The sequence below is a fragment of the Rhipicephalus microplus genome, chromosome 2 (assembly GCF_043290135.1).
Source record: "Rhipicephalus microplus isolate Deutch F79 chromosome 2, USDA_Rmic, whole genome shotgun sequence".
NCBI classification, from domain to species: domain Eukaryota; kingdom Metazoa; phylum Arthropoda; class Arachnida; order Ixodida; family Ixodidae; genus Rhipicephalus; species Rhipicephalus microplus.
The window spans coordinates 62,093,614-62,118,868 of NC_134701.1; the positions used below are offsets into that span (position 1 = coordinate 62,093,614).

General features: G+C 46.0%; 1 protein-coding gene across 11 annotated transcripts in view; it reads left to right on the top strand.

Annotated features, from left to right (window-relative positions):
- LOC142796266 (uncharacterized) overlaps positions 1 to 25,255 on the top strand; it is a 112,873-nt gene that overhangs the window by 14,205 nt on the left and 73,413 nt on the right. The gene's annotated exons all lie outside the window — the stretch shown is intronic.

The window sequence follows — 25,255 nt, forward strand, 5'->3', positions numbered from 1 at the left end:
TGAAGGCTCGTCCTTCAATTCTGACAGTGACAAAGTAGGCAGACTTATTGATTTTTATACTGTATATTTCTTGCTCTTCATCCGAATCCTCTGCCGGACTATCGATTGCATTCAGTGCCTTTGTTCTGTCGGGGCGCTGCCTACACATTGTTCGCAAGTGACATTGCTCCCCGCAATTATGGCACTTATACTTGCGATACCGGCAACTTTCCGAAGTATGGCGTTTGCCGCAACGGAAACACTCTGGGCACTCCGTTCTGCCACAACAGCTGTCCCTGCGACGACTGCTTTGCCTGAAAGCATCAACTTCTAGGCCGGAGCGCTTTTGTGAACTACCTTGGTGTTCTTCCAACGACAATGGCCGAGTTTGTGTGGAAGCTAGCTCACGGTTTAAAGCATTTTTACACGCCTCTTCGAATGTCAGTTTTTCAGCTGCGAACAGGTCGCGTTGTGTATCGGTGCAGCGCAGCCCGGCGACAAGTCTGTCTCTAAGCCCTTCGTCGAGAAATTTTCCAAACTCGCAACTTCTGGCCAACTGCTTAGCTGCACCACGAATTCGGCCACAGTCTCTTGTTCCAACTGCACCCTTCGGTTAAATCGGCATTTTTCGGCTATCACGGCCTTTCGGGGACTGTAGCGACCTTTCAACAGAGTCGTCACCTCGTCATACGTTTTGCTGGCTGGCGAGTGTGGTATTAACAGGTTCTTCAGGACCTCATACACTCGAGGGCCTACAACTGTCAAGAATACAGCTAGCTTCTTGCCTTCCGTCACATCATTTGCCGAGACGTAAAGCTCAAATCTTTCCAGGTAGGACTCGAAGCTATCCTTCTTTTCATCAAAAATGTCAAGTTTTCCCACCTTCGCTATTGCAGTGACGCCCACGCAGCCGTCGTCTTTACTTCAGCAGCAACAGAAGCACGTGGAAAGCCGACCGGATCCCATCTTCGTCGCCAGTGTAGTAGAGTTAGGCAGCCGAGCTGCCGTACTCAAAGAAACAACAGTGTCAGTTGCAGAACAAGGAATCATCTGGTTTATTCTTGGGCCACGCTTTTATAGGCATGCGGTTGCTTATCCGCTGCCGCGTCAGCGCAGCTGATGACGAAGTGGAACGTCACGCAGTAGGCGTTATCACAGTGCGCAACTTCGCGTCCATCATCGCATCTCTCACGAGTCTGATTTCCAACAGCAAAGGTATATCTGCATAGTCACCTGCATGTGACGCATTTCGCCAGCTGCGCCGCCTGCTGACCTCACCACCTATTCTTCGTCACTACGACCCCGCTGCTGCCACAGAAATTCACACTGATGTAAGTGGCATCGGTCTTTGTGCAGCTTTGGCACGACGGAAAGGCACTCAAGCCGAATACGTAGTCGCCTATGCAAGTCGCGCTCTCAAGAAGGCTGAATTGAATTACTCCATGATAGAGAAGGAGTGTTTGGCCATAATCTGGGCGTTGACGAAGTTTCGCCCGTACCTTTACGGCCATCCTTTCGACGTGGTCACAGACCACCACGCTCTATGTTGGCTGTCCACCTTGAAAGACCCGTCCGGACGCCTGGGACGTTGGGCACTTCGATTGCAAGAATACGACATCCGTGTAGTATATCGTTCCGGTCGCAAGAATGCGGATGCCGATGCAATTTCGCGATCGCCATTAACCCCAGATGTGGCTTCTCTATCACCCCTTTTTACCACCTTGTCACCAATAGACACCACTGACATACTTTCGCAGCAGCGTAAAGATCCATACCTTGCATTGTTACTCGTCTACCTTATCGATCCGTCTGCGACAAGCAGCCCACTTTTCCGTGCGAGACAGCATTCTGTACCGTCGCAACTACATGCCTGGTGGTCGGAAATGGCTCCTTGCTGTCCCAACTCATATGCGCTCTGACATCTGCATGAATTTCCATGCAGACCCCCAAAGTGCTCACGCAGGTGTCCTGAAAACCTACGAAAGGCTGCGCCAACGATATTACTGGCGAGGAATGTATCGCTTTGTGCAGAAATACGTTCAGTCTTGCACCAATTGCCAACACAACAAGACACCTCCGCGGCACCTTACTGGCATGTTACAGCCGCTCCCATGCCCGGCTCGCCCATTCGACCGCGTGGGTATCGATCTATATGGCCCCCTCCCATATAGTCGCTCTGGAAACCGGTGGATTATTGTCGGCGTCGATCATCTGACACGCTACGCTGAGACTGCAGCTCTACCGACAGTGACCGCCCACGAAGTTGCACTCTTCATTCTGCGCAGCTTCATTCTTCGCCACGGGGCTCCACGGGTATTACACAGTGATAGGGGTCGAGTGTTCCTGTCGGAGGTCATCCAAGCTATTCTCGCTGAATGCAACATCATCCACCGGAAATCTACCGCATACCATCCACAGACGAATGGTCTCACGGAACGGTTCAACCGCACACTTGGCGACATGCTGAGGATGTACACCTCCTTTGCCACACTAACTGGGACGCTGTATTACCTTTTGTTACCTTCGCTTACAACACAGTGACGCAAGCGACTACCGGTTTTTCCCCGTTCTTTCTGTTGTACGGCCGCGAACCATACCATCCACTCAACACTATACTCCCGTACCGCCCTGATGCATCGGAGTGTCCCCCGCTTTCGGAAGTCGCCAGATACGCTGAAGACTGCCGTCAGTTGGCTCGGTCTATGACAAGTGAGGCTCAAGATCTACAAAAAACCCGACATGACGACGTTTGTCACATAGCGCCTAAGTTTCAGACTGGCTCCCTTGTGTGGCTTTGGGTGCCCTCGCACGTTCCTGGCCTTTCTCCTAAGCTTCTGGCCCGGTACCATGGTCCATACCGTGTTATTGATGCAACCTCGCCGGTGAATTACATCATCGAGCCCCTAACACAATCGCCAGATTTGCGCCGTCGAGGACGCAAGACCGTGCACGTCGACCGTCTCAAGCCCTACTACGACCCCCTCATTCTGCCTACTCCCTGAGTCGCCAGGATGGCTACTCTTCACCACGGGGAAATTGTAGTGGAGCATACGCACTAACGCGTGTGCGCCTTCCAGATAGAACGAAAAACCCCGTGCTCTGATTGCGCGAGAACCTGTGCCGCCTTCGCCAGACTTGCCGTACGCCCATTTTCCGTCGCGAACTCGCTGCGACTCCTCTGTTTGAATAAACATCATCGCAGCAGCATTGTTTTTTTCTTTAGGGGTGAAGCGACACCTGATTGCCGAGGCTTAGTTGGGCGCTGCGCACGAAGGCTAGCGAGCTCACGTGACCACAGGCGGTTTGCAGTGTACTCGATTCGGTCGCAGTACTCTCGCCATTTTCTTTTCTTCACTCCCGGTGTTAGATCTGCGGAATCAGGGCGTCGATGAAGTATATATAAACATCCTGGAAGAAATCTACAGGGGATCAACTGCTACCATAGTGCTTCATAAAGAAAGCAACAGAATACCAATCAAGAAGGGTGTAAGGCAGGGGGACACAATTTCCCCAATGCTATTTACCGCGTGCTTACAGGAGGTTTTCAGAAGCCTAGAATGGGAACAGTTAGGGATAAGAGTCAATGGAGAATACCTTAGTAACCTGCGCTTCGCCGATGACATTGCATTGCTGAGTAACTCGGGGGACGAATTGCAACTCATGATTACGGAGTTAGACAAGGAGAGCAGAAAAGTGGGTCTTAAAATTAATCTGCAGAAAACGAAAGTAATGTACAACAACCTCGGCAAGGAGGTAATAGTGCACTTGAAGATGTAAAAGACTATGTCTACTTAAGGCAGGTAATAACCGCCTATCCGAACCACGAGATTGAAGTAACTAGAAGAATAAGAATGGGCTGGAGCACATTTGGCAAGCACTCTCAAATTATGACAGGTAGATTGCCACTATCCCTCAAGAGGAAGGTATATAACAGCTGTATCTTGCCGGTACTTAGCTACAGAGCAGAAACCTGGAGACTTACAAAGAGGGTTCAGCTTGAATTGAGGACGACGCAGCGAGCAATGGAAAGAAAAATGGTAGGTGTAACCTTAAGAGACAAGAAGAGAGCAGAATGGATTAGGGAACAAACGGGGGTTAAGGATATCATAGCTGAAATCAAGAAGAAGAAATGGGCAGGGCATGTAGCGCGAAGACAGGATAACCGCTGGTCATTAAGGGTAACTGACTGGATTCCCAGAGAAGGGAAGCGGGTTAGGGGGAGACAGAAGATTAGGTGGGCAGATGAGATTAAGAAGTTTGCGGGTATAAATTGGCAGCAGCAAGCACAGGACCGTGTTAACTGGCGGAACATGGGAGAGGCCTTTGTCCTGCAGTGGACGTAGTCAGGCTGATGATGATGATGATGATGATGATGAAGCTCCTTAGGGTGTCGGTCTGTCATTCTCTGATGGTGTATATAGCCACCGGTGCCACATACCCGAAAGAGTGGTCCTTAACATGTCCGCTGGATGGCGGGGCGGCACTTCTGTATGATGAATACATGATGAAACGATGTGAGATAGGTGTACTTGGGAGTGTTCAGTTGATAGATGGATGGACGTACAGATAGACGGACGAACTGACGGATGCACAGACAGACAAAGGGGCGGGCGCACGGGCGGACAGACAGAGAGACGGCCACACAGACGGACACATGGACAGAGAGACGTAACAACGGACGTACAAACTGATGCATGGAGGGAAGCACGGACCGACAGGTGCATCGACGGTCACACGGATGGACGGAAGCAAGAACGAATGGGCAGATGAAAGCACGAATGGACTGACGAACGCTTCGCCCCACCACTCATCATTCACTCCGAGATATGCTGTTTTTTTGGTACTGTCTTTGCATATGTCTCACAAGATTCATGGCGGTAAACTGCTGGCATATCATTTCAAAGAATGACGAACCCAGCCTTGAAGGACATGCGCACACAACAAGATTGAACACGCAAGCTTCGACGTCAGCATTTTTAATGAAGCAACACGATTCAAAAACAAAAACAAGACGTACATGTGCTACACGTGATGCTGCTAGTACAGATGAAAACACTGCACTTGAGACAATCGCATAATAAATAACCAACACGTGCCCATGCGCCGTAAAAACCATGAAGATTTAACCCAGGGCACGATACATTCTAAATTATATTTCTCTAAAAAGATGATCAGCGTCTTTTTGTGATAACGCTACGGGAGGTACACTATCAGCACCATGTTTTTCATTACATTTTATATACTTCAGTCAGTTCTCTATCGCATATCGTGGCATTTGATAAATGGTTTTATCAGTTCCCTCTCGCATTTATTTCATTGCTGGGTATCGTTAGAAACTGGCGAGCAACCGCACTCTCTGCAGGCGAGTCTCTTCCTGATGATGTGACAAACATTTTAGGTTCTTTGAGCCTCCCGCCTGCCCTATGCACACTCTACCACAAAAGAAGGAATGGCTAAAATCCTTGTCCTTTTCTTCTTCCTCATACAACAAGGAAATGGTATATGATACGTATGACATCTAACAAAAGAATGAGCCCTTGAATGTACACTTCTTTCCTCGTGTTTGCGAGTAATTCGGTTAATCTATTACATGGCCAGTTGTACCTGCTCCTTGATTTCCAGATTTGATGATCTCACAAAATCGCAAAAGCATTGCATGGCGCCGAGAATACTGCAACTTTTCTTTTTTCACGCTATGAGAAATCGTGTACTACCGCTTGCCTACTGTGCCCACTTTCATGCATACCTGAACTTCCATCTGTTTCTTTTTTAACTTTCTTTTTGTTTCAACTCAACCTTGCGGCCTTACAACGGGTGACTCAAACGCTGCAGCTTTTGAACGAAGGCTGTCCAAGTGACGCCTAATTCCCTCCGCGATTGTAGGTATGCGTGGCCCCTTAAAAATGCATGTTCTTACTACTAAGAATCCTTCCAAACAAACAAAAAAGTGAGGGATGCAGGGGGGGGGGGGGGGTAGGCTGGGGTTACAAAGCAGTAATTTACATTGCCAGTGTCAGAAGGAATTTTCCAGCTTTTTTTTTATTTTTCTTAAAGTGGAGTAGCTGTAAAATCGCTCACATGTACTTGTCCACGGAACACGTTGCTGGGTCGGTTTGGTGCCGAGTCACGGAGAAAGCGGTGACCCCTTTCCTTTTCCTACTAATACAAGAAAACAGGTTGCCGGAGGGCTGTGGGCCTGCTGTTGGCCATCCAAATGTGTGCTCCCGACACAGGAAGTGGGGCGCTATGCAGCCCGACGAGGCAAGGAGTTCGACAAAAACTACTGCAATGGTTCCCGGCCACACCACCCTGCTTGAGGAGAGCGGTGTCACGGCGGTTGACAACCAGCCTCGATAATTGAGCGTGGCGAGCGGCAGTCCTTTTTTTTGCTCCGTTACACGAGCGTGAGACCTATGCCCCAGCCATTCTCACATCAAGAAAGGGACACGTTGGTAAAATGTGGTGGCAATGCCTAGTCAAAAACGTCGACCTGCAGGTGGGCGTGGGCTCAGTAGAGACATCTTCGTCTGGTTTTACGATATGTCCATCACGTAGCAAAATGCTTGTCCTGTAATTATTCTAAATAAACGTCAAGTTTCCTTGTACTGAAGGAAATTTAGTGCCTCGACCCTGTACTTGCGAATCTTCTGTGCCAGAACGACCGGACACAACACTTCTACAGTCATTGATATATCTCTTGAGAGTTTAAAGCCGTTTCGCAATCTGTCATATAGAGGGTTCTTTTTTTTATTTGGCAGTTTTATGAATTCTTTGATTACTTGCATAACGATGACCTACGGTAAAACACTATGCACAATTCAGAATATTTCTCTGAATATTTCGTACAATATGCTGTAAGGAGGTCAATCGGTCTGTATAGTTTGCGGATGAATGGTAAAACAGATCACGTCGTGTGTTGATGAAGTCCATTGGTATATGCGCATGAAAGTTATCAGGAAAAAAGGAAGTGTGTGAAGACATTTGTTACGTCACTCGCATAACGATAAAAGTGATGATCTTTAGCGAACTTTTTTTATAAGAAACCATCCAAAAGCACGAAAACAGTGAAGGAACCAGACAGGACAAGTGCTGGACTAGCAACTAAATATTTATTTAAAAAAGCCCCCACATACACGAACCATAATCACATGCGTAAATGGGCTATCTGAGCCTAGTATGTTACAGATTTAACAATACAAAGCCAAGAATTAAGCATGTCAAGGTGTCGCAAACAGCGCATTTCCACGAAGCAAAAATGCCACGTGCGCCAGTTGACTAAAAACTGAGGGTTCGCATCACATATGTCGCGTTCCATTTTTGTTTATATTGATAGGCTTTGCAACTTCCATATTAAGTGTTATTTCTTAATTCCTTTCTTTATGGCACCCCGATTTAAAATCACGGGCGCGCAGCTACAGCCTTTGCAGTGCAGATGTACCTGAGTTTTGAAATTTCCTTGTCATGTGGCCGTGTTCACAAAGGTCAGAAAAACCGATCAGCTTCAATGACAGACTGCGTGAACACCGCATTCTACTCTTTACAAATACTGGTGGAAACTCACCGCTGCGCTGCAATGGCTCTACGTCCCTGATTTCAAATCAATAAGTGTCATTGCCAAGGGAATGAAAAATAAGCTTGAACGTAAAGTATTTAAAGCCCTCAAAATAAAACAAAACATGGCAAAGCGTCATGTGTAAATCATCCATCAGTTTTCCTTACAGATAAAGAATTCGCGTTTATACATAGTAATTGCACGGTAGCGTCGACTCTATAGTGTTTCATGAAAATATGCTGTTTGTAACGCCTTAACACCTGTGCACTGTTAGGTGCACAACTGTGAAATGATACAGATAGCCTAATTTATGCACACATTGCTGGGTGGGCTTTCTATAATAAACATTCTGTTCGAAGTCCAATGTTTGCTCTCTGTGCTTGTTCTCTTTTGTTGCCTTCATTTCTTGTTGGATTCCTCTTCCGAATATTATGAAGCAACTCGCACAGCAAGCTGCGTTAGTGATGTACTGTTTCAAACACTGTTGAGAAAAATCGGCACCTAGATTTAGTTAGTCGAATTTAGTCGAAGATAGAACACGGGTGAAGTAAGACACAGATTACTCAGTTTAATTGTCTGGCGAGTGCATGACAAAGCGGAGAGAACACAAGACATTATACGTACTTAGTGTTTTATCCGCGCGCATTCATGTTTTGTGCAGTACTTTACACGAAGTTGATGGTGATCCTAATCTCCCCCAATGGTCTACCTTGCTGAACCTGCCAACTGGATAGATTGTTTGATAGAGCATACTTCATCTGTTGTATTGATCATCTCTTTCAAGTTTTTTTTTTTTTCAAGTTTCAAGTTTTATTATTTCCAAAAACAAGGTACAAAATCTAAGATATACAGACGAGGGTCCCAGAGCCAAAGACTTTAGTGGGACCCTCGGTTTGTCGATACAAATCGACGGTGAAATATATACAGAGCAACAGAAAATTCTTACAATATACGGACATCAAAATGCACTTTTATATCACAAATCAAGCCAGAACACACAACATGGTATAAAAAAAAAACGAAGAACAAACGAGTCAAACAGGTAAACGATCACAAGTGAGGTTATTCGAGAAAATGACGTGGTGGTGTCTGTGAAGTGTGGTGGCACCGAAGTGTTATGTACAACGTGCTCTGAGGCGACAGCAGTGGTGCTTCTCAATTGAGCAGCGAAAAGATGATGACGTTGGCGCGAAACGTGACCCGCCAAAAGGAAGAGGAAGTTTGTGCGAAAGGTGGCGTTGCAGCCAATGCACGAGAGGGAAGAAGAGGAAGACGAGTCGAGGGCAAAACGAGATCGAGCTGGCTGGAGTAAAGATCCTGGGTGTCGCGGGACTGCGGTGTCGGGTTCCGGACCTGACACTGCGTGAAGTCAGACAAGACCAGGATGCTCCAGCTGCCCACGGTGCACTCGGAGGTACGCGGCTTTCCAGAGTTCCGGCCGTGACTGTTTAAAGTCACGTCCTAGGTGTCCGGGCTTCGCCTCCGATCCCGAACCACCCGTGGAGGGTGGAACCATCCGCGTGCTGATCATCTATTCGACACGAGCCAGCATCGGCAAGCGGCCGCAGTTCTTGCTAAGGGAAGGGCTACTTCGTCTTCTGCCAAGCGTCGCCGTGCTGGTCAACGCGTCGCTCTACCTGCTGAGACATCGCCAGCGTCCGCCGCCTCAACCCACCAAGCCACCGCCACCATCAACGCCACCGGTGACTGTTGATTTTTATAAACATTCTAGTTGGACAACTTTTGGGACAAGTTTCAGTTTGTCTGCTTAGACTCGGTGTCTGTACATCGCAACTTCATCTCTTTTTTTGTTAATTAGGCTTAAAGTTTCTACTTTTCTTTTCACACCTTAAACGGCTTCGTCATTTCTTAGCTCCGGGGCTTTCCCTTCGAGCAACAATTTATTAAACCGTAAACCTGCATCACAATGCTAGAAGGTAACGCATTCCAAAAGAATATCGCACTGAAAGCGGAAGTTTTTTGCCCATAATTAGTATGAGCGGGGGGTAACAGGAAAATTTTATCAGCCGCAAACCTGGTCACATTATTATTCTGCGAAAGATCAGATGTAATAAATGGGAATGCGACTTGATTATACAGCAGTTTTTGGAATAAGCTCACAAGATTTAACCGGAACAAAAGATTTACTGGCAAGATATTGTAAGAGCGTAGTAATGTGTTGGCGTTCGATTGCGAAGAACTAGAAGTGACAATGCGGATTGACTGATTTTGAATGTGCTGTATTGATGATAAATGACAAGCATAAGTGTTGCCCCATGAGACTACACCATAAGTAATATGACTATGAATGAACGCAAAATACCGTGCCAGTAGAGCTTCACGGGAAAAGAAAGGGCGAGCTTTGATTAATACGCGGATACCAAACGCCGTCTTCTGCTTAAGATGGTTAGAGTGACTGCGAAAGGTAAGGCATGGGTCAAAATGTATGCCAAGAAAGACATCAGAACAAGCAGAAATGGAATGAATACCAAGTTGTATTTAGGGAATAGCAGATAATGTCCTCTGAGCACTTTTAAACACCATAAATTTAGTTTTTGTGGGGTTGTTAACTAAGTGATTACTGCTGTACCAATTCATAAGGGCACCTAATGCAAGATTTAACTTTGAAACAAGAGCATCAATGTTTTTATCAGATGAATATATTGTTGTGTCATCAGCGTATAGAACACAGTGACCACAGTCAAAAGAGCTAAGAACATCAGGAAGATCATTCATATATAAAATAAATAGCAAAGGACCCAAAACTGAGCCCTGCAGTACTTCTTGGTTAACATATTTTGTTGTAGAGAAGGTATTTGCGGCGTGTACTGTGTACTGTCGGTCAAGTAAGTAATTTCTTAAGAATGTAAGCGCAGGGCCTGTTATTCCATAGGACTGAAGTTTATGCAATAAGACTTGATGATTTACAGTGTCAAAGGCTTCAGTGAGATCTAAAAAAATCGAACCCACTAAATTTCTCGAATCGATACTTTTCTTTATGTAATCAGTTAGAGACAGCACAGCTAGACTTGTTGACCTGCCTGGACGGAAACCAAATTGGCTGTCTTTAAGCAATTTAAATTTAACTAGATATCCATTCAGACGTTCAACAAACAATTTTTCGACTAGTTTGCTGAGGCAGGAAATAATTGAAATTGGACGGTAGTTGGAAACTGTTTGTTTATTGCCTTTTTTAAAAACTGGAATTACTTTAGCTTTTTTTAAGAATGCAGGAAATAAACCCTGTTTAAACATAAGGTTGATAATATGACACAGCTTATCGGAAACTAAATGTGCAACCAGTTTTAAATGCCTTACACAAATGTCATCTAACCCAGGCCCTGTATTTTTAAGATTAGCAATAGTGGAAAAGACTTCCTGTGGAGTTGTTGGGAAAAGAAAGTATGACTGCGTGGTATGTCCCAGAGTATACGACTGCGCATGGGGGCGGTGGTTAGTATAGACGGAAGAAAAGTATTCCGAAAAGGCATTGGCAATTTCTTTGGGCTCAGAGAAGGTGGATCTATTGTAGTCGATTTTGGTTAGAGGGACATTAGCAGATGACTTGTTAAGGAATGAGTTGAGCAGCTGCCACTGCCTTTCAGGGTTAGTCCTATACTTGTCGAATTCATTTTCATAGTACCTTTTTTTCGCTTGCTTCAGCAAGGTATTTAATAGACTGCAATAAGGCGTATCGTTTAGCAAGACGCATATTGAAGGGCTGTCGCTTCTTTTTTTATACATATTTTCTTTCTTCCTTAAACTTTTTAGAAGACCATTGGTCATCCATGGGTTGTGTGGATACTTCTATTTTTTTTTACATTGGACAGTACACATGTTGGTCGAAACGGCGAGTAAAAATGACGAGCAAAATGCTCGTAAGGCTGCATCTGGGTCTGACATAGACTGGCACCCAGTCAGTTGTACTGATAGCCTCAACAAAGGAATCGGAACTAAATACAGATGTGGTATAGCTAATATTGCGTGTGTGGGTTATGTTTTCGAATGTGAGGAAGATAGGAAAATAATCGGTGATACCAGTGTCGACAACCCCCACGCAGGGTGGTGACGCCAAGTTGGATAACACGTGATCAATGAGTGTACCGGTACCATGAGATGCAACTCTAGTTGGACACTCAACAAGTGATTCAAAGCCAAATCCAGTGAAACAATCAGTGCAATTTGCAAAGAAGTACTGTCCATGTCAAGCAAGTTAATATTCACATCACCTACAATTACTACGTTTTTATTTTCAAAAGTTAGCTTAGATAAAACTTCACTGAGACTGCGCGAAAAATCGCAAAGGGACGACGATGGTGAGCGATAAATGCAACCTAGAATTAGATTTTTTTTATTATTAAGGAATGAGTGGTCAACCTCTACCCACACTGCTTCGCAATGATTCACATTTAATTTAAGGCCACATCTGCGCGTGTAAGCGACATCTTGGGAAAGAAAAATCGGGGCACCCGCATGATTATCATTTTGGCGGTGGCAATATTCAGCTTGATAAGACCACAAACTGGTCATGCAGTTATCTGCGTCACAAAGCCAAGTCTCTGATATGCAGATAAACGTGAAGGCATGCTGAACTGAGGAAATGAAGTTAGTGATTGCATCTATATTCTTACGAGGGCTACGTGCATTGAAGTGAATGAGGGAACGACTCATTTTGGAAAGCTTACGCCGCACAGATTCCGTAGAGTGCAAGGCCATGAAAAGAGAGAGTGAACTATACCTTCCTTAGGGTATGAGCAGAGGAAGGTTACAATGCATCACGTGAAGATACGAAGATCGGACTCGGTGAAAATGCGATACACTCTGCCGTCGTCTGCTTTCCAGGCTTTTATCTGGCAGTTATCGGTCCATAAGTGCTTCCACTTGTGTTCCTTTTTCAGTGCCAGCGCCTTTGAGAACATTTTCTTGTTATCCAGAGTTAAATGGTCATTAACATAGATAGGCAAGTTAGTGCCACAAGAGAGGCCGATTTTGTCAGTGTGTAGTCTGGCTCTGCGAGCCTTCCTTATGAACTCATTTTTTTTTATCACGCGAGCAGAAGCGAACAATAATGCTCTTTTCGGTGGTCTTAGAGCCAACACGGTGAACAGTGTCGATATCAGCGGGTGAGACAGGGCACTCGACTGAATCGCCGATTTGCCTCACAATGGCTCCGCAATCCTCACCCTGTGATGAAGACACACCCTTGATCTCAACATAATTCATCCTCGAATACTGCTCGAGATCAGCAACTCTTTTTTTGAGTGTTTCATTTCGTGAAAAGAGCACTTTGTTCAAAGGCAGCAGCTCTTCCTGTTGCAGCTTCATTACGTCAAATTTTTTGCTCGCAAAACGAACACTTTCACAAAGCGAAGAATGCTCACCCAGACCAAGATCTTTCAACTTGATGTTAACTTTCGACATCAAATCATCATTCAGTGAGTCCAACTTCTCATTCAAAATTTCTTCCAGAGATTCAATTTTTTTGGCAAGTTGCGCTAGAGAAGGCATAGTGATACAAAAAAACAAGGGTTCGGGCAGCAGTTGCGGACAGAATTGATTTCAAATAGATGCACAAAGTAACCAACCAACCTGTTTGCAGAAAAAGTGCGTCTTAGAACGGGGATATGCCACCGCAACTGCTGCTGCCAAATGAAGTCCTGGCCAGCGGGTGCGTGCTTATATGGTCCTCGTTGATGGTGGTGTGCAGTACGCGCAGGCGCAGCAGGCAGCGCAGGGGTCAAGCACCTCGATGCCCTGCGATGAGTGCGTGCAAACGTGGACGATAATCCACGGTGGCCACTGACGACGCGGGAAACCAAGCACGAGTAGGCCCTGTTTGCAGAAAAAGTGCGTCTTAGAACGGGGATATGCCACCGCAACTGCTACTGTCAACTGCTGCTGTGCAACTGCTGCTTCCAACTGCTGCTACCACCGTAACTGCTGCAGAAATTCTCTCTTCAGTAAAGGCTGTGTTCTAATTCCTTAACGGACTTTTTCTAAGTACGCATGCTACAAACAGCTGGCTCCTGCTCGTTTATAAGCTATAAGCTACCGCTTTCATACGCATTCAGCTCAGTTCAGTTTGTTACCTTAATGGTCCCCCTTTCTTGTAAGGGCATTACATAAGGGGGCTTCTACGTTAACTAGCGCCGATCTTCCTCTTTGAACCGCAAATGTTCTGTCACTCGTTCTCACAGTCGTATTGATTGTTAATCCAATACCGACTTTCCACACTTTTTATTCATACATATTGTGTGAAAGGGAGTATGTAGACTCGATCGTCAGCCAGAATATGTTGGTGCATGTCCTCGCCAAACACCACCATTGGCGCTGTCACCGACCTGTATCCGCTTAATTACAGTGAGCTTGAAAATAGCTTAAAATTGAAGTTTGTTTTTGGTCCAAACACTACCTTCCTAGGTAGGAGTACTGAATAAGTTTTGCAACGAAAGCTGTTATTAGATCACAGCTCGGGTCACGCACGCCGCCGGTGTTCGTAGCCACATTGCATGTAATTAGAAAATAAAAACCTAACATTAATGACACAGTGGGGCTTGAACTCGGGTCCGCTGGGTGCCTGTTCAGTAGTCTACTGAGCCACACCAGTGCTTGGGACTTGTTGGCGAGCTTGCCTTAGGCAAGGTTGGCCCCGCTGCGGTGGTCTAGTGGCTAAGGTACTCGGCTGCTGACCCGCAGGTCGCGGGTTCGTATCCCGGCTGCGGCGGCTGCATTTCCGATGGAGGCGGAAATGTTGTAGGCCAGTGTGCTCAGATTTGGGTGCACGGTAAAGAACCCCAGGTGGTCTAAATTTCCGGAACCCTCCACTACGGCGTCTCTCCTAATCATATGGTGGTTTTGGGACGTTAAACCCACATATCAAATTAGGCAAGGTTGATGCCGGGAAAGCAATCGCGTTAATGTGACTTATAAAGCGTTTTAAAACAGCGAAAGAACAATTAACTAGTCGTCGCACAATGCGAATAGCGTAGCGTGTGGGTCGTTCAATGCTCCAACCCATTACAAAAGATTGTTCTTGTTCAGCCATTAGCTGTGGCGCATCCCACTTCAGGCATAATTCCTCATCGTCGTCAGCCACTGCATGAACAATTGGCACAAAATTTATTGCAAGTGGTTAGCGGATTCCGCGCTTCTCAGAAAAATGACGAAAAATAGCAGAGCAAATGCCAGCCTACCACCCTAAAATTTTTATTATTAATGCCATAGTGGGTATCAAGCAAGTGTGCTTGCAGCAGTTACGCATTGAATGTTTAGAGAAGGCTCTGAAAGGCTGTTCTTCTAGCTTTCGCTGTGACTGCAGCGCCTTCCGCGCAGGCCTAGCGTTTTTTCTGATCCAGTTATTTAGCTGTAACCACGAGGCAAATCGATCGTAATGCGTTTACTAGAGGGCAGAATTAAGAAATGACCGATAATCTACTGGTGACAGAGTAAACTGCCAAAGAAAGCCAGGTTTACTAAAAAAAATTATCGGCGTGCCCAAAAAACACATCGGCGGCGCGCCGACGTCTCGGCGCACACCTCTAGGGAGAAAACAGGCAAAGGGGCGCCGTTGGTGCTACTCTAGTTTTTTTAGTGACTTTACACACCGTTCGCTTGCAGCGTGCCTGGTGGCGTCGCCGCAAAAGTGCGCCCAGGTTTGTTTTGCTGTGCCAACGCCTTCGTTATGTGGATGAGGCGTTGCAGGAAGCAGATGCGCCAGCGTGTTGTCTACTTTGGTTATTCTAGCCACCATACTCTGGTCAACGCCTCCTCTAGATAGATGTCTGAAGAATGGCTCGCGCTCCCAGTGGAGTTGGCCTGCCTTCAGTTTTAAACAAGCTCCGCACGGTGGCACTCGCGACCGACAATTGAGGTCAGTTCGGGCTGTCACGGTGGATAGACGTGTTTTTTGAGCGCTCCGGATCGGCTGCGCAGATAAGTGTTTTTGCATGTTTTGAGCTTGTCTTTATAATTATAAGGCAGCGGTTGAAATCTTCGTAGCACTTATTTTATGGTACGGCTTTTTCGGGGGCCAGTCACCAGGTATTTATTAGTTGGTGCGGGTGTGTGTGTTTGAAATTTTTGTTGTTTTTTTTTCTTTTGCCACCCCGTGGGGGAGGTGTGCGTACATTGAACACGCAAATTTTTGTAGAAGAGCTTAGACTTTGTTTTTTTTCGTAGTGCAGGGCTCTAGTTTAGGAATTATCGAGTATAGGGACAATTGGTGTCAGAAAGACATGGTTAAAAAGACTGTAAAGTGTTCAGGATGTGGAGTGGTTTTGAAAGTGGACCCAAGCGTAGAAGCGGATGGAGAAGAGGCTGACACGAAGTGTAGGCAATGTGAGGTCGAGGAAAAAATGGAGAAAATGATGGTTGCCCAGAGTGAACTGCTGATGAGAATCACCGAGCTCGAGACTGCGTTGGCAACAGAGCAAGAGAAAACGAGGGAAATGGGAGAAAGACTGAAGTCCGCCGAGGAAGCACTAGTGAAGCTGAACAAAGAAGCGGCCTACGGAGAGAACAGTAGGGAACCGGCAACCAGAACGGTGGAGAAGGAAGAGCAAGCAAGTTTGGAAAAAACAGGTTCAGCTGGTTCAATTGTCGCAAGGCCCAGCTTCAGCGAGGTAGTGGTGGGGCTGGGAGGGGACAAAGCAGCCGGCGTCACAGGTGCAAGTAGCCCCCAGGTGCAGGACGCTCCAGCTGAAAAGTCACAGCATGTGATAATCGCCGGGGACTCGAATTTAAATCGATGCACAGAAGCCATCAAAGAGAGGGTAAGAGGTGACAAGAGGGTTGCAGTAGGGGCGTTCCCAGGACGCAAGCTTGAAGCAGTCATGAGGCAAGCGAGCGCAAAACTCAAAACTACAGCTGATAGACGAAACCTCGTGATATTTTCAGACGGTTCAAACGATGTCTTAAATGAAGATACAGCAGGACTAGCAACCACACTGGCGAAAGGCGTCGATGACATGCGCGCCACTTCTCCTAAGGTACAGGCAGTGATATGCACGATACCGGAGGTACCGGTGCGTGATAGCAACCTGCAAAGAGCGGTTGTCAACGCAAACCATGAGATATGGCAGATGAGTCAAGAGAAAGGCTTTGAGGTGGTGGAAATAAACAGAGAGGTGCATAGGTGGGGTGGTTTTCAACGAGACAGAATTCACTTCGATGGGCGGCTAGGTCATGAGGTGGGTTGGCGACTTGCAGGACGCGCAGTAGATTTTTTGGGGGGCAAGAGAGCCCTTCGGGGTGCAGGATAGCTAGTAACGAGGAAAACAACCAGGGAGACTCTTCGACAGGTGGTATGGACAGATACGATTCCAAAGTGGCACCAATATTTAAGATAGGTAGAGTCCGGGGCATAAATAGACGTAGCCACGAGCGCCGAGCCAATTCAGACATAGGGCATATTAACATGCAGGGTGGTAGGAACAGGCTAAAGTGGGAAGAGATAGAAGAACAGCTAAAAGAAGAGAGGCCGATGGTATACGGTTTTGTAGAAACACATCTCAGGGACATGGAACAACCTGCTAACAATGCGGACTACGCGTGGGAATATTGTAATAGAACAGAAGGCAGCAGAAAGAGGTAGGTATTGGGGCATTCATTCATAAAAGTACAGACTGGCAAAGGGTCAAGCAGGAGTGCAAGGAACATTTATGGCTAAAAGGGAAAGTGGCAGGTCAAATGACACTCCTTGGTTTCGTGTACTTGTGGACGGGAGCAAAGGCCAGAGAGGAAAATCAGGCAATGGTAGAGTGTATATCAAATGACATTGAGGAGTTAGGAGGGGAGTGCGAGATAATTATACTAGGAAACATGAATGCGCACATAGAAGATATAGATGGGTATACCGACCCGACAGGCAAAATGATCATGGATATTTGTGGAAGGCTTGATTTGATCATTTGCAACAGTACCGAGAAGTGTGAAGGGCAAATAACATGGGAGGTAGGAAGGCTGCAGTCGACGATAGATTATGCACTGATGTCACATAAGATGTATGATAAGCTCAGCGGAATGCACATAGATGAAGGTGGCTCCAGAAGTCTGGGTAGTGATCTCAAACGTATCAAGCTAAGTTTTGGAAGAGCAGTGAAAGTGAGAAAGAAGGAGACAAGATGAGCAACTACAGGAAAATTTTTATCCAGAAAGGCAAATTGAAATAGCCACTAAACAAATTGAGAAAGTAATCACGGAGGATAATAAGACAGTGTGGACGTACACGAATCTAATTAGACTGTTTGAGCTAGAGCTTGCTAAGACGCGTGACAAGTCACCCCGGAAAAGAAGACACAAACCCAAAAGTTGGTGGGATGAGGAAGTTAAGAGAGCCATAGCAAAACGTCAGGAAGCCTCTAGGGAACACAGACATGCTAAGCAGCGGGGTGAACCGACAGATGATGTTGAAAGAAAATGGCAAACCTTTCCAAGCTGTAGAAGGGAGGCATCCCTTCTGATCAATGAAAAGATTAGAAGAAAGGGAGCTCAGTGGCTGGCAGAAGTACATAAAAAAGATAGAAAGACAGCTGCGAAGTTTTGGAACCATCTAAACTCCCTAAGAAATGAGACGAGCCTAGAGCAGAGTTTTATAACTACAGCCCAAGGTGCTAGGCTAGAAGGGGACGAAGCTATTGAATATATAAGAACAAGGGTGACAGAAAAATTTCAAGAAAGAAGTACTTTATGCACCACAATAGACAAGGACGAATCAAGTGGTGCAATGGCTCCATTTTCTCAACGAGAGTGGGAAAGGGCTGAGAAAAGGGTTCCTAGCAGTACATCAACAGGCCCAGATGGCATTCCAATTATGCTGATAAAGACATTAGGTCCAAAGTCTAAGCAGGCTTTGAGAGAGGCAGTGAGCAAAATATTAATTGATGGTGAAGTTCCCGATGGATGGAAACTTAGCAGGATGAGCATGATCTATAAAGGAAAGGGGGACAAAGCTGACATAAACAATTACCTTCCTATAACAGTGTCCTATAGTGACATCAGTGGTCTACAGGCTGGCGATGCATATTATAAAGGAAAGACTGCAGGCATGGATAGAGGATGATGGGGTGCTGGGGGAACTGCAGAATGGGTTTCGGAAACGCAGGAGGTTGGAAGACAATCTGTTCTCACTGACGCAGTGCATCGAAATAGCAGAAAAGGAACACAGGCCCCTGTGGCTAGCATTTTTGGATATCAAGGGAGTGTACGATAGCGTGGTTCAAGAGGAATTGTGGGGAATACTGGACTCACTAGGCGTGGAACATGTAGTCACTAATCTTTTAAAGGATATCTATAAAGGTAAGAAGGTAGTTATAAAGTGGGAAAAACAGGTATCGAAGCCTGCAGAGGTAAAACGGGGGCTTAGGCAGGGGTGTCCCCTGTCACCCTTATTATTCATGATGTACCTACAAGGATTAGAGGCCAAATTAGAGGGAAGTGCACTGGGCTTCAACCTCTCTTTAGTCAAACAAGGAAAACTCATTGATCAGGCACTACCAGCATTAATGTACACAGATGATATAGTGCTAATGGCCAACAACAAGGAAGATTTGCAGAGATTGATGGACATCTGCGGTAATGAAGGAGATAGGTTAGATTTTAGATTCAGTAAGGAAAAATCAGCAGTCATGATTTTCAATGACAACGAAGGTAGTGAGCTTAGAATACAGGAGGTCACGTTAGAGATAACAGTTAAATACAAATATCTGGGCGTATGGATAAGCAATGGGACCGAGTACCTGAGGGAACACGAAATATACGTGACGACTAAAGGTAACAGGAATGCAGCAGTGATGAAAAATAGGGCACTGTGGAATTACAATAGGTATGATGTTGTGAGAGGAATATGGAAAGGGTTCATGGTTCCTGGGCTGACGTTCGGCAATGCGGTCTTGTGCATGAGATCAGAAGTTCAAGCAAGATTAGAATTTAAGCAACGTGGAATAGGTAGGCTTGCTTTAGGAGCTCACGGGAATACACCAAATCAGGGAGTGCAAGGTGATATGGGATGGACATCATTTGAGGGCAGGGAAGCCAGCAGCAAGATAAAATTTGAGAAGCGATTGAGAGAAATGGGGGAGGAGCGTTGGGCTAGGAAGGTTTTCAGCTACTTGTACATGAAGAATGTCGATACAAAATGGAGGAAGCAAACCAGGAAATTGACTGGTAAATACTTAGAAAACAGCAGGTGGCCAAACCAAAAAGAACTATCGGTTAAGAAGAAAGTGAAGGAAACGGAGACTGACATGTGGAAAATGGGCATGATTAAGAAGTCCACACTAGAGATCTATGAAACTTTTAAGCAGGAAATTGCCAAGTAAAGGATCTATGATAATACTCGGGGTAGTTCTCTACTGTTTGAGGCCAGGATAGGAGTACTGCGAACCAAGACATATTGGGCCAAATACGAAGGGGTAGACACAGTATGCAGTGCGTGTGGAGAGGAAGAAGAAACTGCCGAACACTTGATAATGTTCTGTAAAGGGCTTCACCCTATAGTTCAGGACGATGGCGGAGAGTTTTCCAAAGCACTGGGGTTTAGGGACCGGGAGGGCAAAATAGACTTAAAGTGGGTAGACTTAACTAGAAGTAGGTTATCTGATTGGTGGCGAAAGTCAAGGCACGAGTGAAAATTAAACCCTTCACTGCAAAGTACGAATCCTCACTCACTTTAAAAAAAAATAAATAAATAAATCTAGTTTTTGGTTCATTAAGTATTACGGCTTGGTGGCGCTTGCCACCGCCCGATCTAAAGGGTACAGCCATATTCATCCATCCATCATCACGGCGATGGGCGGTACCAGCTAAGCGTTTTTCATCTACGGCCCATAGGGGCGCGTCAGTCGAGAGTTGTTCGAGACCTGCAACTGTGCATCACTGTTTCTGAGGCTATGCAAAGTGTTGCGTTGTTGCACCGTCCGGCACAGGTGACGCTAGCGACCGAGAACATTTTAAAATGAAAGAGGGAAAGGGTGTGGCAGCTGTTTTTCTGCTCATACGGCAGGCTTCTTCCTAGAGGAGGCGTTGTCTGGTGTTCTGTGGTGTTGTCGCCAGTAGGTCGTGGTTGAGGCGACTGTTGCGACTTTTGTTGTGATTGTGTAGTAGGAGCATTTCGTGCGGGACGTGAGTCAAAGTGCAAAATTGTGTGTTCATCTCTCCAAACGAAGTTTGAGGTGGCAATGAGCTTGGCGTGTCGTTACCGCTGTGCGGTCGTCGGCTGCACGGGCGAGGAAGGCGACCAGAAAAGCTTCCATTACTTGCCGGCGGATCCGGAGCAGCGCAAAGCATGGCTGAAGCTCATCGGCCTGCCGCCGTGTGTGCCGAAACACAGTAAAATTGTCATTTGTGGACGGCACTTCACCCGTGACGACTACGCTCGAAGACCGGACGTAATGCTAGGTCTCGCTGTTCAGTGCCGAAATCTGCTGTTGAAGAATGTCCTGCCGACGCTGTTCCTGCCGGTTTGTTTGGTAAGCGGGATGTGGAGGTTTCGCGGAAGGAAACGAAGGAACGGCTGTAGAATCGTTTCTCTAGCCACTCGTGGGAGGAACGCATTACCGTCCGATGCTACCTACAAGAGTACAAAAGAACATAACTTGATCCGTTACTGCGATTTTTCGCTCCTCCGTCTTGTTGGTAGCGGCTAACACGTCATGAAAAGGGACCGCTCTTCCCTGGAGCAACATTACTAGAATAGGGTGGTGGTAGTGGTTAGAAGATGAGAAAAGGCACCTAATTTCTGTAACCCGGTCGGGAGCACGGCGCAGTGCCTAAGAATAAACGCAGTTTCAAAGCTCCGTATTTCCGCCAGCGGAGGAGGACGGGATGAACGGCGATCGCGAGAACTTGCGGCGCTGCAGTCTGATCTTGCGCTACTCTCGGCGCATCGTCTGCTACGGTGGCGTACCACGGCGGTTCGCTGCGCTGTTCCTCGCGCTGCTTTCTCTGTTTTACTGTTATCGAACAACCATTCATCATGCGCTTCCAGTCAACATTCTCGCGTCGCATTTGTGGACTGGACAAGGCCTCCTGTAAAGATTGGCCCAGGTGTGTTGCTCATTGCAAATTGGCTAAGAATCCATGTCCTGGCTATAATTGCGCTGTCTGCATTCCGTTCAACCTTTAAGTACGGGAAATTTCACATGAATGAGCATTTTCAGCATAAAAAGATATATGATGACCACTAGAATTTTAAACACTAATCTGGCCTAGACGAAAAACGACCCAGTACTGTCTGTAAAAGCGTCAAACAAGTTGACTTACTGAAATACAAAAATCCTCTATAAAAACAGTACTCATGTTTTCTACTAGTTACAAAAAAAATAAGACTTTCTTCAAGAAACACTACCTGTGCACACTGTTGATCAGACAAGTCTTCGCGACAGCTATCAATCGAGAGCAGAGTGCGAAATGTTACAAGAGCTTCACCTTCTTCCTCGCATTTTCCACCTTTTCAGAAAGCTGCTGATCAGTTTTCTTGAAAAAAGTAAAAAAAAAATAAATATTCACGCTCTCATAATGAGCGATATAACTCAAAAAATGAAGTGGCAGGCACTCCAACTTTTCAAGCACAATCCAAAGGAGGTCATCAACCAGGGTGTTTTCGTAAAGAGCCTCTCGACAGTTTTCTCAAATGCTTTTAATGTAGAAAGAAGGTCGTGTAAGGGGTGATCGAAGCGGCCTTCTTGAAAACACCTTATCTGGATGACTTTCATTTGGTTTGGGTGTGCCTGCTCTAGGGGTACTTGTGTGAGATGCTACAGGTTCTCTTTGCACGTTGTCATTTATTCAGTTTTTTACGAAGGTACCCAGAGAGGCAGTACACTCGTGGTGGGCTGCTTCCTAGTGCACTTCGCTGCCTCGAGAAGTGACACCGACATGCACGTGCCACCGTTGCCTGCTCTAGGTTCAGAAATGAGAAGACTGCGATTGGGAAAAAGAAGATATATTGCTCAAATATAAAAGAAATGTAATAAAACCTGGTCACTGGCAAAACTTTGACCTTTCCTTGAAAAACAATGCCTGAAAATATTGCTATTCAGTTACTATAATTACATAGTTCTTCTTGTGTCTCAATCTAATAAGGCTGCAGTAGAGGCTAGTTGCTACGTCTGCATGTTTTCATGCCCTGCCAAGTAATACATGGACTGCAAAATTCGCCCTGTGTGTTTTTGTTTTTTCTGGTCTGTGTGTTACCTGGCAGCGCATCAAAACATGAATGAGTTTGAAACATTTCTGAATTCTTTATATGGTCCCCGAGCATATGATCAAGATGCAGCACATTCTTGTGGGTTGCTTCCATATGGCCAAACCTGACTTATTCTTTTGGGGACCACCATAATTTGCTCAAGCTTTGGTGACGTTAAGAGTAAACTTTTCAAATCGAGGGGGGGGGGGGGGGGTCTGTGGTATCAGCTAGGCTGTGACACAGGGCATACCTGCCTGCCAAGCAACTGCTTTCATGTCAAAAGGTGGCTCTTCTGGAAAAAATAAGTCCTTTTCACGATGTTGAAATTGTCACCATTGTAAGTAGCCTGAACCACTTAGACTTTACAACTACAAATCAGCAAGAGATGGGAATAATAGCCCCAATCAGGCACCAGTCCTAGTATTGTGGGCACCCTGCAACATTCTGTCTGCGACATCAGCAGTACTCGCCAAATGACCGAACATCAGAGGTAGCCTGAGTGTCCACTAACCATGTTATACCACTTTTTATGTTGGGAGGGGCTGCCAACTCAGATAAGCACTCACACTTACATTAAAACCAGACCAAAAATCTCAAGAGCAATATTGGCCACTAATTCACACCAAAATCTTGAGTCTTTAAAATATGACACTATAAAGCTGTTTTGAGTAGTTTCAGTATTTTAGATGTGGTTAAGCTTACTTAAAGGGCCAGTCAACAGGCTCAGACTTCTTTTTTTCACTTCCCGAACAAACTCGGTAATTCGTACAGTAGACCGCAGCGATCACGTTTTCTGAATATTACTGAGCTGCACGCCACGCAGAGCCTCTATTTCGAAAAACGATTCCCGCGTTCCTTTCCTACGCCTGACCAATACTCCTTGCATGCGCAGTGATGACAACTCGGCGATCAGTGATGTGACGCAGCATGCAGCTCGTCAATTCGTCTGAACCAGGTCTCAACAAACAGTAGTAAAGTCAACAATAGTTCCTGTTCCCACCCATTGCTACAACTGAGCTATTCAATTATACAAGTTGTTCAATCCCCACAGGCTCTATGCATCGAATTCAGGACACTTCACTGCCACAGTTTGTGGGCGTGAGCAGATTGTCGTGCTACCTGATGATCAGCACACCCACTAATAACCGCATTATTTGTGTTTTGTATTGCTGTTCCCAGATGGTGCGACAGTCTGCTCCCAAAAAATCAAACTTCAGAAAAAACGGGCCAACTTTATGTCCAGGTTTTAGAGTGCAGTTTTGCTGCAAATAGGTGTTGGCTGAAAATCGAGCGACTGGGTTGGGGAGGAGCATCGGCACCGGGTAAACAGTAAACAACCAGGCATCGCAGCAAGCGGAAGTGCTTTGCGACTGATCAAGTTCGCCGATGATGTCAATCGCTGATGTCTTGTCACATTGCCGCCGAAGTGGGCGGAGTCATGACGACGGGCCACGTCTTCCTCTCCCTCTTAAGGAGAAGGGTGGCAAGGCCACGCGAAAATTTTAAACTAGCTGGACGCGGTGTTTTAGGCCCTGTAACTTCCCTAAATAATATAGCACATATTTTTTGAAAATTCTTGCGGCAGCATGTTTACGAAGTAAGAGTGTACTTATTTTTCTTTACAACAATTTTTGGACCTTGGGGTTGTTTACTGGCTTTTTAACAGGACACATTGAGGGGCTGGTCAGTGACACATGCTTGCTTAAAATATTGTAGCACTACATTTGAAGAGGACAAAACAGAGAAGTAAAGGCATGAGCATAAGTGTGCAGACCTCAGGATTGCGTGGCTGAAGGCATTGACGCGCTGTCTAGCAACGAGACGCCTGCTGCGGTGTGCATGTGTGTCCTGCCGTATCAGTTAGCCTCTCATGTCGCTCTCTCCGATGCACTGTTATCCAAAAGCGGCGTCTGGGTGTCGCTGCCTTTGCTTCATCAGAATTGTGCTGTTTTTTTTTTACTTGGCACTTGAGATGGCCATGTTCCAGCGCTGGGCTTGCATCGTTATTTATACCGGTTGATTAGCATAACCAAGCGTAGCCAGCCTCGGCTGCTGATGCACTCACGTCAGTTGGTTCAAGTTCTTTCCTGAGGGTGAAGGAGATGAAACCTGCTTTCCAAGTGGTAAATGCGATTGCGCTCACAATCATGGAAATGTCAGGCTTTGTGATCGAAACACAGGAAAAAGGCCCCATGGTAGAAGAAAGTTCACTTTAATAGGTACTGACACGAAATTTCGCTGCCAAGATGGCCTGCGGGATTGGTTCCTGTGAACATGCATCTGCAAAATATCAACAGTGAATATATCTGAGAAGGTATTTTACAAGAGTCTTGAAGTTAGCGTGTGTGATTGACACCAGCATGCTGGTGACACCCTAAAAAGAGACCACGCGATGACCTCCATACTTCCCTCACGTCGCCACATTGCAGTCGATACAAGTTAGGACATCATAGCCGCCATTTTTCTTTTGCCAAGCTTGCCCCCAAGAGACTGCTGCTCACGAGTCCATGAGCACAGCTTGTGGGGTCTCGGCGAAGAAG